The 16,060-nt window shown below is 41.5% G+C and overlaps 1 long non-coding RNA gene across 3 annotated transcripts; it reads right to left on the bottom strand.

The window, feature by feature from the left end:
* Nucleotides 1–3,224: 3,224 nt before the first annotated feature.
* On the bottom strand, nt 3,225–15,814 carry LOC128851827 (uncharacterized). Of its 3 annotated transcripts, none has more exons than XR_008449321.1 (4): nt 15,676–15,814; nt 12,554–12,695; nt 11,304–11,458; nt 3,225–6,675 (listed from the first exon to the last, which is right to left on the bottom strand). It is a non-coding gene; the product is annotated as an uncharacterized LOC128851827 (long non-coding RNA). The 3 variants fall into 3 exon arrangements; XR_008449320.1 differs by lacking the exon at nt 11,304–11,458 and having other exon boundaries at nt 3,225–3,790; nt 4,500–6,675; XR_008449319.1 differs by lacking the exon at nt 11,304–11,458.
* Nucleotides 15,815–16,060: the final 246 nt, after the last annotated feature.

Raw genomic sequence — 16,060 nt, 5'->3', positions numbered from 1 at the left:
CTGTTGGCCCTCAACACCAAAGTTCTGAGTGCTGCTTCTTGCACATCAGCTGGTGGCTCTGCCTTCAGCATGGGTGTGAGTAGAGGTAATTGGCTTACAAAACTTGGGTTATTTCCAACAAGGTTGTCTTCCGAGTGCTAAGGGTAAGTAACTAAAAGGTAATCTCTCTTCAGGGCCTGGGAACCACCATCGGTCAACTGGTGCTTAAGTTGGAAGCACCAGTATCAAAATTACGGGTCTAAAGTGTGGAGGGCTTGGAAGCAGTGGGAATTAGTGGAAAATTTTGTGTCCTTCTAAAAGCTAGTCTGCTCACTGGCAAGAAAAGAAGGTACCAGACTGTATTTTGGGGCTGACTTTTCCTAACGGCCTTCATTAACGGTTTGAAGAAAGATAGAGAAGAATATGATCTGGTATAGTGTACTCAGCCCTAATTGTTTAGGTAGCAAAGACTCTGCTCAAAAGGAAAAGCAGACAGGAGGACTGGTGTAGTCTAGCTGGTTGATAGTATGGGTTGTTGTTGGTTTTTTTAATAAGAAAAAAAAATAAAAAAGCCCAGGAGAGCCTTTATCTTCGAGGAAAAAAAAAAATGCTGTATAAATTGCAAATGCTGTGCTAGTATTTGGTCTTGCAGAATCTGTGTGATCGCCTCTCAGCTTGATCTCACTGCTGGTGAACTCAGAAGCAAGGAGAAGTGGTGTTGACTGCTGTAGAATTGATAGAGTATTTAAAGATGAGCATCTGCTGAACCCTGTACTTTTTTGTTGGACTAGATCCATGTGCAGAATGCTGTCCCTTATGTTATATCATTTGCAAAAGGCAAATAATATTTCCCCTCCCTTCTGAAACTAACTTGTAAGTTTTGACATGTATCCAGGTTTTTTTTGATGGACGTTGCTATTTAAACACCAAACATCTTAGATGCATAGAGTCAAATGGGGGCAGAAAAGAGGTGTAACAATGAAGGCCTCAGTGAATCATCCCTAGTCTAAGACTACCCTCTATTGGGGAATATCAGTTGCTGCACCGGGTGCAGAGGGGGTTCCGACTAACCCCCTTTGCTTTGTAACTAACCCTCTCTGCTGCTGCTGCTATTATTATTATTATTATTATTAATAATATTAATAATAATAATAATACTATTTTATTAATAATAATAATAGTAGAAAGTTTCAAAATCGTTCAAGATGCTCTCTGCTATGTTTTCACCCCAGGGCAGACAGCTGCCATCTAAGTGAATTTTCTTCTTTTTCTCCCACTCCACCCCTCTTCCTTTAGAAAGAAGGGAACTTGATGGAAAATCAGAGACAAAATAACCATTCAATACATTTGCTTAAAGGTAGCAAGGGTAGAGTTCAAAGGCATCAAATGGACATAGCTCACCAAACCTTGCTGAATTTTTTGAGGGATTTCAACATCTAAGTATCTCAATGCCATAAGAAATCTTACTCTGTTATTATGCAGTGTCCTAAATCTTCTAGCTGACCATGTATGTTTTAGAATTATATTCTGCTTAAATATTTCAAGTAACATCTTTATAGTAACCTAACCAGGGCAACAAGAAGGTGTGTGGACTACAAGTTAGTTTTGACTAAAGAAAAACTGAAATGTTTGTTTAGATTTAGCTAGACTGGCAAGTTAGGCTGGTAGACCTGTTTATCCAGCCTCATTCTGGTGCTTAGAACAGAAAATCTTTGTTTTATTCATCTGTGAATGTTTTCTTAAACAAAAAATTCCAAAGTGATTTAAAGTGACACAAACTTAGTGTCATTTGTTCGAAGAACACTCTCTTATCTCACTCTTAAAGCCTGTCTAGATAGATATTCATGAATCAAATAATAGAATGGTTTGGTTTGGAAGGGACCTTAAAGATCATCCAGTTCTAGCCCCCTGTCATGGCCAGAGACACCTCCCACTAGATCAGGCTGCCCAAGGCCCCATCCAACCTGGCCTTTGAAAAATTCTAGACAGGGGGCAGCCACAGCTTCTCTGGGCAACCTGTGCCAGTGCCTCACCACCCTCATTGTGAAGAATTTCCTCCTTATGTCCAGTCTAAATCTGCCCCTCTCCAGTTTATAGCTATTCCCCCTCATCCTATCACTACAAGCCTTTGTGAACAGTCCTTCCCCAGCTTTCCTGCAGCCCCTTCAGGTACTGGAAGGTGGCTATAAGGTCTCCTCTGAGCCTTCACTTCTCCAGGCTGAACAGTCCCAACTCTCTCAGCCCGTCCTCGTAGGGAAGGTGCTCCAGCCCTCTGAACACCTTTGTAGCCCTTCTCTGGACCTGTTCCAATGGTTCCATATCCCTCTTATGTTGAGGATTCCAGAACTTGAAACAATATTCAAGATGAGGTCTCACAAGAGAGGAATAGAGGGGCAGAATAATTTCCCTCGACCTGCTGCTTTTGATGCAGCACAGGGTATGGTTGGCCTTCTGGCTGTGAGCAAACATCGTTGGCTCATTTAAAGCTTCTCATCAATCAGTGCCCTGAAGTCGTCCTCTGCAGGGCTGCTCTCAATCACATCATCCCCCATCCTGTATTGAAACCACAGATTGCCCAGACCCAGGTGTAGGACCTTGGCCTTGTTGAACCTCCTAGCCTGTCCAGGTCCCTCTGGATGATATCCCATCAACAAGATAGGGACCATTGAGGTAAAGCCCCTCCCACTGCAGGGGAAGTTCAGGTTTGTGACCACCTGAGGAACCCTAATGTATGTAAGTCTATGGGACCTGATGAGATGCATCCCGAGTCCTGAGGGAATTGGCTGATGTGGTGGCCGAGCCACTCTAGGTGAAAAGTCATGGCCACCAGGAGAAGTCCCTGGTGACTGGAAGAAGGGTAACATTGTCCCCATCTTTAAAAAGGGTAGAAAAGATGACCCTGGGAACTACTGACCTGTCAGCCTCATGTCTGTGACTGCGAAGACCATGGAACAGATCCTCCTAGAAGCCGCACTAAAGCATGTGGAGGACAGGGAGGTGATTCGAGACAGCCAGCATGGCTTCACCAAGGGCAAGTACTGCCTGACCAACCTAGTGGCTTTCTACAGTGGGGTGACCACATCACTGGACGTAGGAAAAGCAATGGATATAATCTATCTGGACTTCCATAAAGGCTCTGACACAGTCTCCCACTTGTTTTAAGGAGAAAACATGTTTAGACATTTCTACTGGCTTAGGAGTTTATCCATTTTATTTTAGAAGAATGAACCCATGGAGCCTGATTTTTGGCCAATTTCATGAGATATCCTGAGGCCAGAGGAGAAATTCTTGCCATGATCCATTTTCCTGGCCAAGGCATCTATACCATTGACATTGAGAGCAAGTCAGCAGATGAAAGATGCTAAGGCTTGCAGAAGAGTGCAGTCTGGAACAGTGCTATAGGCAGCTCAGTAAGACCATGATAGATTGAATTGGCTTTGCTTGACTTGTTTTCAGGGGCATCATCTCAGAGAGAGACTACCTGCCTTCAGGTTGTTAGAACTGCAAAGGGCTAAATTACTTCTTGTCTTGACTGGGATCATGTTATTTGTCACTTCTTAATGGAATGCTGGAAACTTAGCATCACCCCAGTATGTTCTTCTGTCAGTATCTGGACTGGACAAGGATTCAGGCAAGCCTTTAGGTGTCATATATTCCAAACAGCATTCTTCAGCTCAATGAATTAGTATCTGTTTTTGGTTCTGCTACAGAAATTCCAAAGGAGTAATGCTTTTTCTTTTCCCAGGAAAATGAAATTATTGATTCACTCTTGTTGACTCACCAAAGTTGTAGCATTCTTTAAAGATGTCAACTGAAAAAAAAAAAAAAGTTATTCTGAATTTCTGTCTCTGATGAGACTAGCTTTTCAAGGGTGGAATAAATTACCTTCTGTGTTCTTCTTGTGCAGTGAGCAATCCCTTTGTCTAATAAGACTAGAAAATGTCCAGCTTTTGTTCTCTTTGCACAAGATGACATTTGAGAACATTCTCCCCTGGTAGGTGGGAGCAAGTTTTTTTTGAATCTGCAGGGAGTGGAAAATTATTTTGTGTTCAAGCCTTAATTCAGAGATGCTGAATAGTAGCCACTCTAACAACAGGAGTTTTAAGAGCATCCTTCCCTAAGATGCTTCAGACTTTAAGCTGAAGCAGGATAAATAGTTTCAGATCAGTTGTTCTTCTGATCCCTGGCTGCCAACAGAATTGTAACAAGTGCTGTTCTGATTGGATCCAATCTAGAATAGCTGTTGCAAGATTCGGCTTGGGTTTTGAATTTATCTGTGAACTTCAGCTGAGTGTAGCTACTGTCGTATTTCACCACAGAAGATTGAAATAACTAGCTAGTCAGTTATCTGTGATGTTTAACACATCTTACTGCATTTAAAGACTAGTACAGCCTGTACTGATTTAGAGATATGTGGTGTTCTTCTGACATTTTCAGATCCTGGGCTCGTAGCTTCTAACCAGTGAGGTTCCAGCATTTTTCAGCTAAGGCATAAGGCTCGATATATTCTCTTGTCTCACCTTTCTTGCTGGAGAGGAACATCATCAGCAGAGAAAGACCACGGTGTCTCTTAGCGTCTGCCTTGCTGAGGGTGCTGTCTCTGATATGACTACGTCAAAGTCTTCCTTTCTCCAGCATCCTCTGCAGCTTAACATGCTGCTGCTCCTGCTTTTCAAATAAGCTAAGAAGGAAGGAAGGAGGAGACATGGCCCCTGAAAGCAAAATTTCGTATACTGTACAATTAACATTTTACTCTGCCCCTTCCAGCACTGAATCTCATGTGTGACACTCATTGCAACTTCTTCTCTGTCATTTTTCATTCACAGCCCCAGTAACTCTCTTTGGAGTTATTAACGTTTCAGTCTCCACTGCTCTTCACATCAAGATCCAGTTTTGCACAAATGCAGATGGGGATGGGGTGCAAGAGAGAGATGACAAAGAAGTACCAGCCTAGCAAAGACAGCTGGGTGGAAGGGAAGGCTTACTGGGAAAGATTGTTCTGGGAGAGACATTGAATGACTGTCTCTTGCCTTATTCCCTTTTGCTGTACAAGGGCAACATATAAATGCTTCTGACCTTATGAAGGCAATGTCCTCACAGTCTTCTTTATGGTGATGGTAGAGAGCATCCTATAAGGTTGGAAAGTAGTTCAACTGGCCAGCGATGGGCAGGCTTCTTTGAAACCTACCCCTTGGCATCACTGCCCCCAGCGGCTGTACAGAAGTTTTCTGGCATGATATGAAACTGCACAGTTCCCTGTCTGAGAGATGGAGGGAGATCCAATGTCAGTGCGGAGACTTTTTCATAAAAACAGAAAAAGGCAGATCAGAAGAGGGATTTCACAACGGGTTGCAGCTACAAACTGCACTGTGAGATAAAATGCTCACCAGTCATAGCAGGCAGCAGTGTGCAACTGCAGATTTTTGTAGCTGCTGACTGACATCTGGCTTCCTGCGCAGCCCCTTGTGTCTAATGGTGTGGCTGAGCTCTGGCTGCAGCCTGGCCCTCCACGAAGTAGGTATTGAGGCTGTCTTTGTACACCTATAGTCAGGACTCTTCCAAGAACCCGATATCTCTGCCTCTGTCAAAGTGGAATTGAAACTGGGGAGCTTGTTTAAAAAGGGAGAATAAACCCAAACCCTCCTCTGGTAAGAAGGGCAAAAAGGACAGCGAAAATAACAGAATCTGTTGTTTCTGTCTCAACAGATGTGGTAAGATTTTTTTTAACAATAGCTCAGTTTTATTGCATTATAGATAGATTTTTTTTTTTCTTTAAATCTGATTAACTAGTTTGGTGTCAGACTTCAGATAAAACACATTGGAAAACTCTAAGCCAGTATCTTTTGTAATTTTGTTTCATGCATGATATATACAAAACACTTCCAAAGAGTGGAAAGTATTTAGTTTTATTGTGGGCTCTGTCTCTTTGTATTGGCAAGACAAGCCACCAAAAGAGTAGCAGAGCCAATTATGTTTGCATCCAATGGACCTGTGATCCATTTTCTACCGCAATGAGCCTCCTCTGTCCTGTCCTTGCGTATCTGAGGTCAGCACAGTGGTCTGGAGTAAGAAAGACTATTTGCAGTGACTAGTGGAAACCCACATCCATACTGGTTGACGGGCTGCTATCAGCCGAGAAGAGTCATAGCCAAGTTCCTCCTTCAGTCTCTCAAAATGAAGCATGGATTTGAACATGGGTAATCTTCTCAGCTGCTAATTTTCAGGAAACAAGTTGAGATGATGTTATCAGAGAGATTTCTTCTGTGTAAAATTTGATTGAAATTGGCTAACAAGTTCCAAAATAGTAGAAACAGTCAAGATAAACGGACTGTAAAAGTATATCTTGCTTTTTAAGAAACTGAGGAAAAAACCAAGCAAACTCGTTTAGGGATCCTTTTGTAAATATCCTTTTTTTCTGTGCTGGAAGTTAGCTTAAAAATTAAAACTGTTTGACTCTTTTGACATAAAGGGAAGTATAGAACCAAGACTGAAAATTTATGGAAAAGATGGACCATCCTCTTTTCTGCTCGGCCTCCGAAGCTGTTCTCCAACAGGTGGCAGTGTCTGCTAGCAGGAATGTGTTGCTTTGGCTGATGGATCCTTTTCCTTCAGGTTCATTAAGTTTTGTGTCCTGCATCGGTTGTTTTTCCTCCCCTCCTCCTCCATAACCTCTATCTTTCAAACGACAGCAGCAGCCTGTATATTTGACAAATATTTGTCCAGCATTGTAAATGTACACAGACTTAAAAGTGACCTTTGAGTTAAACCAGAGCAGATTCCCACAAAAAAAAAAAAAAAAAAAGGAATTACATTTAGTTAGGTTTTTTTCCTAAGCTGTGTAAACAGAAATTGTTAGAATGCATGCTGTGAATGCTTCATCTCTGCATCTCTGGTTGGGCTTCCATAGCTTTTTAAAATGTTGTTCCCCAAACACTGTGCCAAAGGCCCGGACCTGCACTCTCCAGTTGTAAGCAGAACTTCCTGACTTTTTCAGTGTTTGCTCAGTTTGGGGTCAGATTTGAAGGACCCAAAGCTGTCTCTGTGTCATGATTCAGACCCTATGAAGCTGGCACTCTCTGCTTACCCATCTTGTTCTTGTGAAGCTGTATTTTACTTCCCTGCCTGGACTCTACGGCTCCAAAGGCAAAGTTTTTCCTGAGCCACTGCTGGGTCTGGTGGCAGCAACAAGCTTGTGTCCTCCTGTAAGATCCAGCCAGTGGCTATCACAGGATGAGAGGGAATGTAGTTCATACTCTGATGTTTCCACCCCCAACCCCCATCACATCCTTATACACATGATTTCCTCATATACTTTTGTAGTCTTTTCCCTGGAGAGCTCAATGAATCTAAGGAAAGGAGTGGAAAATGTCTGAAGATGTAGCTAATTCTGTCCTTCCATTTGGGGAATGAAACCCACGTTTACCTCTTGGGACACTCTCAAAGGCATGTGTGTGGTTGTTTAAAAACAAATAAAGAGCAGACTCTCCAGAATGGATCTCCAACACTTAAAATCCCAACAATTATATTTCAGGCCCTTTTTGAAGTAGGGTGAAATTATTAAGGGTATTCTATAGACAAATTCCCTGAGGCTGACCTTTTCTACCATGCAGGCACTCTAAAATAGCCATGTTTTTACAGCATGAAAATTTCCATGCCAGTGTCATTGGAATAAAAGTATCTTCATATGAATAATAATTCAAAACTAGCATGGTACCATTAGATTTCTATTTTTTTAAGTAAGCTGTTTATAGCAGTGAGTCTGTTCTATGACTGTCTTCTCTTTTTAAAAAACCTATTCATTGGTTAACAAATCTGACTTGCCTTCACTCTAAATTTTATGACTTAGAATGAAAACCTAGGTTTTGGTTGTTGTGTTGTTTGGTTGTTGTTTGACTTTTTTTGTTTAATTGGTTGCATTTGTCTGTGAGACCCTGAGGAACTGATGAATGCAAAATCCAGATTCTCTCCTCGCTACTCATTTTTGGAAGAGCCTTTGGTTCTGCTGTGCCTTGAGGCTTCACACTAAGAGATAAGTAGTCAAAAGACAACAGCGCAGGAAAGGGCTGAGGGCAACTCCACATCAGAGAAGGTGGGTTAGATCTATAGAACATCCAGATGAGAGCAGCAGTGATTGCGAAAGTCATTGAACAGCTTCTATTCTAGCAGCAGATCGGCTTGGTAATTCCTTTCTTGGGAAAGAAGCCACAGAGAAAGGCTGGACAGAGTCTGTTGATGCCACAGGGATGGAAAATTTGAAAAGGAATTAGTTGTTTTCTAATCTGAGATCCAGGGGATGTGAAAAATTTTAGTGGGTTTGGGTTTTAAAGTGACAGGTGGTGGCTTATAACATCATTTAAGCTGTTGAGCACAGCCTAGAGGTGCTAGAACTTCATGTGGGTTCAAGAGTTTTGGATTTAAGGAGCCTTGTGGTAGACCTGTAAATTGCGTTGACCCTGGCAGAGTAATCTGATGAGCTGTTAAAATGTGTGTACACTAGTCTTGTATTTTTCCCCAAGCATCTGGTATTTGCCAGTGTCAGAAATGGGCAAACCTAGGCTGCAGAGACTGATGGGGCCAAAAGATGGTCCCATCCACTATGGATGTTGTGATTTTTTTAAATACCACAATAACTAATTTTCACGAGGATAAGAACTAGTTTGAAAGTCAAATTAGTATGGCCTTTAAAGGTTTTCTTTCCTTTTAAGTGATCGCAACTTCTAAGTAACTTTCTGCCTTTTAAAGAAGTAGTTCACATGCGTAATAGGAAATTAGATGATCTGGATTATTTCACAATCAGTGTAGAACTTGCTTCCCGTTTTTATGTTGCCTGGTCGTCTTGGCTTGGAATGCTGCAGTTCTTCACTAGGGGCCAGATTCTGGAAGATGACTATCCCAACTCCCACAGAAAGTTTCCTGGAGGCATTTGGCAGGGGAAAAAGCACAAATGTTTCTATGAGAGAAGTTTTTTATTTCTTTGTTTTTCTTTTCTCTCTCTCTCTTTTTTCTTTTTCAAACTGTTCACATTCTGGAGCATTTGTTTTGCTCATGTCATGATTAAACCAAAAAAAAAGGAAAGAAAGAGAGAAAGAAAGAGAATAAGAAACAAAAAAAACCCCTCAAAACCCAGGTAATTATATCCTTCCCTGTGGACAGAAGAACATTGCGGACTTATTTAAATGCAGGAAAACTGCTGCTGTATTAAAGTAATTCATTAAGTTGTTTCCATTAAAGTTATTAAAGTTTTTAAACTCTCCTTTTTTTTTCATGGTTAAATTTCTGTTTATTTTTGTCAGCTGGCATTTGGGACCCATTGAAACACTAGAAACCTACTTGCTTAGGTGCTACCTAAGCTTTTGGGGGCAATGGAGTGGTCTGTAATTTTGTCCTAAAGATTTTTGATTTGAATTAAATGAGAACATCCCTTTAAAAAAAAAAAAAAAAAAAAAGAAAAGAAACCAAAGTAAACAAACCACAATGCAACAACAAACTAGTCCAGCTATAAGCTATGAGACATTAATAAAGTTATGCAAGTACAACTTTTTTCTTTGTTATCCTCTAGTAGATTATAGAAATATAAGTTTCCTAATCAGATAAAAAAAATGAATGTTAAATGCACATTGCTTTAAAATAGACTGGTCTTTTAGTTTCTTTGGATCCCTGTTGTAAAGATGTTTGGATCAAAGCTTATTTCTTGAATAACAAATAAATTGCATTAAACATAATTATATGCCTTTTATGAAGATCCAAAGCAAAGCTTGTCAGCCATGCAAATACTTCGGTACATGTGTTACAGGTTTCTTCTGGACTGGGCAACTTCTAATTTAATTTAAGAAATGAGTGAGGGAGAATCATATTTATAATAATAAAATCACGGTTTCCAAAGGAGAGTAGGAGCCTGTTTACAGCCTTCAGTAGGCTTTAGATCAGATGGAAAATTATCACAGTTATCTCTAATGCCCGTAAAATTATTGTAATAAACTTCCTTTTCTTCTCTTCAGTATCCACGTGGAAAATCTTGTAATCTCTGCTAATTCTGAGGAAAACAGTTTCCCTGACTTTGTTAGAGGCTTTCCAGAACCGTGTTAATGAAACAATGAGACATGACAGGTTGGGTGTTATGGTCTAATAATGATCTGCCTTGGAGGTTAATGGCCCTTGGCTCGCAGCCTCCTGGTAATAGGCAGCATGTGCAGTAACTGTCCAGGTGTAGCATTATTAATTCACTTTGGTTTACTCCAGGCTGTATGTGCATCATCGAACATTCAGCTCTTCGTTCTTCAGGCCCAGTGTAGCTTGATGTTTGAGGAAAATGGCAAGATTTTGCCAAATAAAAGTAATGCATCTCAAAATAGGGACCCTTTCTGATGTGTTACCTTGTGGTGTCCAGGAAGGTCCCCTTCTGCAGGAGCAGGGGTGGGGTAAGAGGAGCCTTCCCTCTCCTCCCCAGGCAGCAGCCACCCAAGCACATCTGTGGTCACGTTCCCTCAGCTGATGGAAGGCTGCGGCTGGGCACAGAACTGTGCTTTGCTGTCCTCTCCCCCCTGCCCTAATCTCCTCAGGCGATGGCAGACTGGGCTGCACTACTTCTGCTACGAACCTTGGGAAAGCTCCAGCGTTGACAATTAAACCTTGAGAATGAGGGGGCTAAAATGCCATGGGAAGCAATTGGGAGTACAGTCTGCTCCCAGGCTTCCCTTCTCCAGGGCTGGCTTGAAGGCTCTACAGGGGGATTCACTTCAGGCATGAGGGGAAAATGAGGAGAGGTGGAGGCAGGGGCAGAAGCAGAGTGGCACAGGATTGCATAAGGCAGGATGTGCTCCTAGTGACGCTGCTGTGGTGATGGTACACATCTGTATTTGCCAAGGCAGTGTGCACTCACAAATGTTATGTTTTTTGGTACTTGAACGATGCTATCACTGAATAACATATATGTCATTAGCTCAAACCTGGGAGAGAGAGGGAGGGAGAATTTTGTTTAGCTGACACATGCTCCTTCTGGAAGAGGAGGAAGACCAGAATCTTAAGAACAAACTGTATATAAAATATCCTTAGGTAACAATTCAAACCCTCTTCCAAATCCTTCTGCTGCAGTAAAAATAAGAAAACTGAAACTAAACCACCTACTTATTATTGTGTTAATGCAGCCAAATGGGCCTGGGGTTATGGAGTATGTATGATGCCGGGTGGGAACGATGCAGATGCTGCTCTTGGATCAGACACCATCGCCTGCAACTTTGATTTTGTGAATTACTTAATGAACCCAAGCGCTGCCATACATCTCTTAGGAAAGGGCCTAGAAGAGGAAATTCTGATCTGATTCTTACCTGGTGAATTTTGTCTTTGGGTCAACAGGCTTGTGACGCCAGCAATCATTTCAGACACTGCAGTTGTCATCACACTGTATATGTAGAGAATGAATATTTCTGTACTTCCAATCAGTTGCTTAGCTAAGAATCACTTCCAAGGTGAAATGCCTACACTGTTTGGAGGCAAGGAGATACAGTAGTGCTTAGATTCTGGTTTGGTTTGTTGGTTTGGGGGGGATTTTTTGGTATATGTCTAGTTAGAGGGATTTCTTCTTGCACGTATGTTTTCTGTTTTATTAGTGTTTAAAATAGGAGTTTTTCTTAGCAGCCATATAAGTAGACTCTGTGGCGATGCTGAACAGCGAGAAAAATAGCCTCTTACGTGGGAGGGGAAACTATGAATTTATAGTGCAAAGCAAATCCCTTAAATGCTATCCAGAAAAGGGTAGACAATTGATTTGGAGTGGAAAATATTAAAATATCGCTATTGCTGTGTAATAGCTCCTGGCCAAATTATTTCTGCAGAAATTTCAGTTCCTGAAAAGAGTAAAGGTGTCGCTCCTGTGAGGTTGCTGCTGCTCTGTTCTCCAGATACACTGATGTCTGAAGGGGTGTCTGCACCTTGTGTGACACAAGAGTGGTGTCTGCAGCCTAACTGTGTGGGAGACCAGGTGTGCTTTGGGATGGAGGGGGCTCAGGAAGCCAGAGCTCTATTTCTGGCATTGTCAAGGACCTGGCTTATGACCTGGGGAAGGGCACTCCGCCTCTCCCTGCCTGTGTTTCCTTTCCTGTTTATGTAGCCTGCACACTCTTCAGGAAGAGTTTTCTCAGGCTGTTTGGTCTTGAATGTCTACTTCTCCTCACCTCTGAAGGGCTGTGGCACTTAAAATCTGATGGTGGATAAATAAGGAGAGAGGGAGATCCGTTATGATCCCAGTGAGGAATTTGCCTATGAGCAGCAAACACATTTACTCTTTATCCTCTAAAAAAATAGATGGTTCTTTCTGTCATGACTGTTAAGTTACGCTTTCATCAGTTAAATTGCCTTGATCTAAATTCCAGAGAATTATTAATATAGTACCCACTGCATCTTTTTTAAAGGTCAGATGGACTTGAGAAGGTAGGATGCTGAAATAATAATTGAGTATAGGTCTCTTTTGACAATTAGAGTACATTATGAAATATACTTGTGATATGGAGTAGTGACAGCAATTTATGTGAAAGTAATAATTCTGATAAGAGTACTTTGTTAGGGGAAAATAGATTACCAGTGATCTGAAACAAGCGAGGCTGCTGCATCCCCAGGTCCAGCCAGCAGTGAGGCTGACAATGTATTCCCAGGCAGTAGCAAAGGCAGCATCCTGTTCCCCTAGAGAAGGCTGAGCAAGATAGAGGTCCTCCAGTGAGGGGCTACAGGAAAAAAAAATAAAATATGTACATATATTTGCTGCAGCTCTGGTCTCTAGTAGCCAGCTTCCTGCGTTCTTGTCCCTAAGGTCACCTCTGGCTCCCAGGGCAGTTAACCTCACCGGCTAGTTCAGCTCCCTCTTTGCCAGCATTTGCACACTCACTCACGCACCTGCACTCACTCCACAGACACACGGACCCTCCCACCCATGGTCTGACTCCAATAGCTGAACTCAGACCCCATACACACACATGTGTGATGACTAGCTAATCCCTTACCCAGAAAAAGAGTTAGAAATGAATTTAATAAGACAACAGGGCAGGGTGTGTCCAGAAAAGCGTACCAAACAGCCAACTGGTTACATGGGACCAACTTTTTATATCCCATTATATCCCTGTTTTCCCCACACTTGTTCATCTCAAAATCACCTAAATCCATCCCTTTCTCCATCTCTGGTGCCTTCCCTAAACATCCTGTAGTAAGTCTTGTGCCATCCCAAAATGCTTTTCCTGCACTACCCATAATGTGTCCCATACACCTGGACAGCAAGCCCTCTCGACCCAAAAGGTGCTCTAATACTGACCCATCTTGATTTCATTCCTGGACACTGGAGCTGAGAGCCTGCTGAGGCAGCCCTAAGAGGGGCCCGAGCAGGGTATCTCTTTTTATGAGTCCTTAATATGGACTTGTTTTGGAGTTTTAATACTCCTGAGGTTTTGTTTTTAACTTCTAAATGGCTAGGGAAAATGGGAGTAAGCAGGAAACGTGAAATCTGTAGCTGCCTAATTCATGGCCACCCAATATGCTTAACGCCTGAGAAACACATGCATCATCCTTGTCAAAACCATATAGCAAAACCGAAGGCTAAACCACGCAGCTACTTTTCTGTATTAGTGATCCATCTCTTTCTAACTATTTTTTTTAAACATAGTTCTTCAAACTGTAAGTACAAAACCATAATTAGTACGCAGAGCAGATACGGCAACTTCAAAACCAGAAATCAAGCAATAAACCCCGAGGCAACATAAACACATCTTGGTTGTCACTCGTGTGTTATAGAGGCAGTAATGATATAGGGAAGTGAATGGCTTCATGGGAAGATGAGATAGACATTTATGAAAGTTAACACAATTTCTGCACAAAAATTGAAGGGCTTTATCTGATGATGATGATGTGGGTAACAAACTCCTGGTTTTGTCCTTGTGGCAAGTTAGGTTGCTTATACCACTAGTTATTTGTTGGGCTGCTGTCTGTAGTAAGGCGAAAACTAGCAGGTTTCCTCCTCTACACCTGAATAATTTAGCTACCTAATTCTTCTATAAGCTACCAGCCTTCTTGTCGGTCTGGGCAAATGTCAGACCTGAAAGCAAGTCTTACTCTCCACCCTCAACTTTTGCAGAAATGGCTTCTCTTGCAAATAAAAAGCAAGCTGGAATACAGGCACAATTCGTGAGTTTCTCCTCTGTGCTATGCTGAGTGGTGGTTGTGTGTTTAGCACAGAGCAGCCTTTTATGAAGAAGCATTTGCTCTAATTTAAGAAGGCAGAGCAAAGGGCTGTGGCTGGTCGGAGCTTGTGCTTGAGCTAGGTGTAGAAATACAAAGGGATTAGTTAACTGCAAGCCAGAATCAGATAATCGGATAGTATCTGGGGTCTTGTCCATGCTGAAAAAATTGCACAGCCATAACTATTCCAGAAAAATTTGTTTTATGCAACCCACTAATACAGTTGAATTAGTACTGTCAGTGTTGTAGTATTTTATATTGGACTATTGTTCCCATTTATTCCCTCATATGAAACTCTGAATGATTAAGAATCTTAAAGCTGTTTCCAGGTCACTGTACCTATGGTCACAAACAAACACGCTTTCTCACTGTCACAGTGACTGCCTCGTAACTGGAAGGACTTTCCCTGATAGCACTTTGTATGCGTGTGTGTATCAGTACATAGAAAGCCTAACTGCAGTCAATAAACCCTTGTGTGACTAATAACTGGTGTCTTGAAGTGAAAACCTTCCTAGACACAGCTCCCCCCCAACCACCTTTGGTGGGAAAGGAACTGGTGTGCTGTGCAGACAGGGACTCTGCCTCTTCAAGAAGCCCTGAAAAAGGAAAGAGTAGAGATGAGGGCTAGATCAAAATATGAGTTAACTGGGGAGTAGAATAAATTGCAGTAAGAACATTTAGCTCTGAAATGTAACCTGGAAGGAGAATACTTTATTAATGATAGTGTTTTCAGGCTCAAGTGAAAGAAGGAACAGCTCTGCTGTTTCTTAAAGTAATAAATAAATAACAAAGAAATCATTAAAACCCCTAAAAAACCTTTAATTTTTTTTTTTACTGAGGTTATTTTCCAGGTGCCAACATATAAGAGAGCAGATAGAGGTACTCTGTGAGGCGTCCTGCGCCTGAAGCCTTCTGTTCTCTCCCCGAGTGGGAATCGGTTATATTGTTCTAAGCAGTTGTGGACTCATACTACAATGTTTACCCTTGGAGCAATTGTTATCTAGGATAATCTGGGTAAAGCAACAATACTTCAAGGTGAAGATAAAATATAGATAAAGGTATTTTTCTACCTGTGATCCTATTATTCCACTCTATATTTATTATTCTGTGTTTTGATCAGGTAGCTTCTAATTTCATTTTCCTTCTTCTGATAAAATAATTTGTAGGTTTAATTGAGGTTTTCTGAACTGAAAACTGATGCCTAGCAGAACATTTTTTTTCTTTATTTTTTTTTTCCCATGAGAACCTCTCACTTTGTGGTTGCTTGAGGAAGTTGACTTAAGCGATTTAAAATGTAGTCGTGGCTTATTTAGAAAGAGACACTGGCCGTTAACACAAAAATATATGCCTAAATATGCTAACAGGTGCAAGAGCTCTCTAATCACATGATGGCTACAGGAAACCTATTAACCATAGTGTTTGGGTTAAAGACAGGTCATGCTGATAAATACACACAGAAAGTCAAATTTTTTGCCATACCTTTTTTCTCTCTTCCCCTCAGCCACAGTTTTTCCTGCTACTGCCCATGCTTACAGATGGAAGTTGAAGTTTTCTAAGTTCTAGATTTAGTATGAAAGGTTGTGACACTGATTAAAATTGGTGACAGTCATAGCTGTAGCAGGAACAGAAATAGAGGTGTGAGGTTAAGCAGATGTCAGCAATCATTATGAACTTCTGTGCTCTTTCAGGTTTCAGGTCACAGCTTCCAGATACTTTCTACATACTGCTAAAATAAGGCTTCTGAAAACATATCGTGAAAAGTCTGAAGTTATGGTCTGAGTTACTGCTTAGATTGCCTTTGGCTTTAGAAGCCATATGTGAGGCAACATTTGAGTTTGGGGTCTTTTTTTAGGGCTAGAACTTT

This window comes from Cuculus canorus, chromosome 3, assembly GCF_017976375.1.
Source record: "Cuculus canorus isolate bCucCan1 chromosome 3, bCucCan1.pri, whole genome shotgun sequence".
Taxonomy (NCBI): domain Eukaryota; kingdom Metazoa; phylum Chordata; class Aves; order Cuculiformes; family Cuculidae; genus Cuculus; species Cuculus canorus.
Note: the sequence above shows the minus strand (reverse complement) of the source record. Positions and strands in the feature narration are given on the sequence as shown.